This window comes from Sinocyclocheilus grahami, unplaced genomic scaffold, assembly GCF_001515645.1.
Source record: "Sinocyclocheilus grahami isolate Dianchi unplaced genomic scaffold, SAMN03320097.WGS_v1.1 scaffold1268.1, whole genome shotgun sequence".
NCBI lineage: Eukaryota > Metazoa > Chordata > Actinopteri > Cypriniformes > Cyprinidae > Sinocyclocheilus > Sinocyclocheilus grahami.
The window spans coordinates 90,465-93,042 of NW_015506447.1; the positions used below are offsets into that span (position 1 = coordinate 90,465).

Genomic DNA, 2,578 nt, shown 5'->3' on the forward strand with positions numbered 1-2,578 from the left:
TTTTTGTATGGTGTTGTGGTGTGGTTGGGTGGGGGGGGGGGGGGGGGGGCATCTGCATAGAACAGAATAAAAGCTGGAAAAATGACTGAAATTTTTTTGTGTGAACCATCCTTTTAAAGGGCTGAATGATTCAAGACAAATTTGGGTGGTCACATAGATTTAATAAGCCTTTGCGATCTGAAAATAGCACTAAGCCATATCATAATATCAATTTTAGTTTGATATATCATGCTGCAATAGTTATGTGTGTCATTTATGTTTGTCCATGAACTGGTGATGTCTTCTTGTCTCGTCAATGTTGTTATAATGTCAAGGCTGTCCAACCATTTGAGATGTTTGATCTCCTCCATAGTGCTTTAAAACAGAATATCCTGTGTAGCATTGAAATAGGTCAGATACATGTTGTGTTGTGTGATCTGATATCAAGGCAAGCCTGATTGAGCAAATGATGTGCTCTGCAGTATCCTATATCTGGAGCACAGTGGTGTGAGCTGCGGTAGTTTGCAAAGCCAGGTTTAATACACACTGATGGGATGAATATTCAGTCAGAGGCAGGTGAATTAGGGGGACCTTCTTGTTCTAGAAAGCATTTCTCCTGAGCATTTTGAGTTTCTGGGTCTGTATAATACTTTTTTATTTTTTTACTTTGGAATGCATCTTCTATAAGCTGATTTAGTCCATGTTTAGAATTACATTAGCCTACAATTATGTTAACAGCAAATAAACATGATTTTGTTTTCATTATGTTTGTATTCCATATGTGTAGTTTGGGCTCATCTTAAAGGGGTAACAGCTGAAATGGATCTGAATGTCCTGAAGTCTTTTGTCAGCTCTAATGTGATAACTTTCGAAAAAAACTCCCTGTGCTTGGTTAAAAATGTCTTATCACTCTTCACACAGCCGAACTGAAGGGGAAGTTTTGTGCTACAGTCGTGTGCCTGTTTGAATGTCCTTATTTGTACAGAGCGCTTATCAGAACAAGTTTAACGCATTTGGTAACATGAACTTTAACGGAAATCACACTGAACAGGACATTTCTAGTGCTGCCCTGCCCTCTGTTTATGTACAACACTGCTTGTTCTTTATTCCTGTTCTTTGAACAAGTGTTTATAGTGGTTCTAGTGCTGTATCTGACCGCTTTACAGCTCTCTGTATAGTGTGTAGTGCTTGTATCTGGGTCATTCTCAGAGTTTTCTCTGCTGATGTGGTAAACAGTCAATTAAAAGTATTTATTAGAAACTTCACAACTTCTTTGCTTTAGTATCGTCTCAAAACACTGATCAGACTAAAGTCAGTGCATTATAACATTCTCTTTAGCTAACCCAAAAATTACATGATGAATTATGTCTTTTTTATTTGAAATCATTTTCATAACAAACTCAAGGGACATGTCTGTAACAATATTTTGAGAATGACCCATATCCTGCATGTAAATGATCTAGAGCATGTGAATATAGTGTGGGTTAGTAGATCTATTTCTGTCATTGTCGTATTACACTAGTAACTCTTCTAGGTAACACTTCTGTGACATTGTAAAAACTGTACAAATACTTTTGAATTTCTAAATCAGCAATCGTCCTTCAGAATACACTGATTAGATGATGTGTCTCGTCAGAACTGGTAAAGTCACTCTAGTGTAACATGTCATAGAATAGAATAGAATTCTTTTGTAATTATGTAATTATTATTTTTGTAATTAATCATTATTTTGCATGTTCAAATTAACATGCATGACAAGAATGCATTTTAAAATATTCAAAAAAGAATAGGGATGCACCGAAATGAAAATTCTTGGCCGAAACCGAACAAAATGAAAATCAGTATGATTTCCGAGTGACACTGGGCCGAAGGCCTAATTCTAATTGTGTCTAATTCTAACGTTTGGTAATATTTCTATTCAAAATCGTGATTCTTCGATTTATAAAAAATAAAATCATGGCAAAACATTCAATTCGAATTAATTGATAAAATTGGAAAAAATTCTCAGCCCTAATGAAACATGAAATTGTCTTTTGCACAACAAGTATCTTAATAAAAGGATTACTGTTTTGAACAACTGTCTAGCAGAAATCACTATGCTCTTAATACTTATAACATGAATCATCTGGTTTGACCTATGCTGGCTCGAGTGCAAGCTGCCATTAAAACGGCCCATACTAAATAGTAAGAAATTCTGAAATTCATTGTCCAATTCAACTTTTTAATCAAATGTTTACTGATAAAATGGATAATTTTAATAATTTGCTATACAGATTTGTTTAATTAGAAAAATAAAAAAATGTCCTTGATTTATGCTACTATGTCTGATTAAGTTAAATAACTTATCTATTTGTGTGTGTGTGTGTGTGTGTGTGTGTGTGTGTGTGTGCTTTTTAATCAAATGTTTACTGATAAAATGGATAATTTTAATAATTTGCTATACAGATTTGTTTAATTAGAAAAATAAAAAAATGTCCTTGATTTATGCTACTATGTCTGATTAAGTTAAATAACTTATCTATTTGTGTGTGTGTGTGTGTGTGTGTGTGTGTGTGTGTGTGTGTGCGTGTGTGTGTGTGTGTGTGTGTGGGGGATGTTG

At 34.4% G+C, this 2,578-nt stretch overlaps 1 protein-coding gene across 1 annotated transcript in view; it reads left to right on the forward strand.

Moving 5' to 3' along the window:
- The window catches only part of LOC107568645 (talin-2-like), a 72,435-nt gene that overhangs the window by 12,393 nt on the left and 57,464 nt on the right, over positions 1 to 2,578 (forward strand). The window lies entirely within an intron of this gene.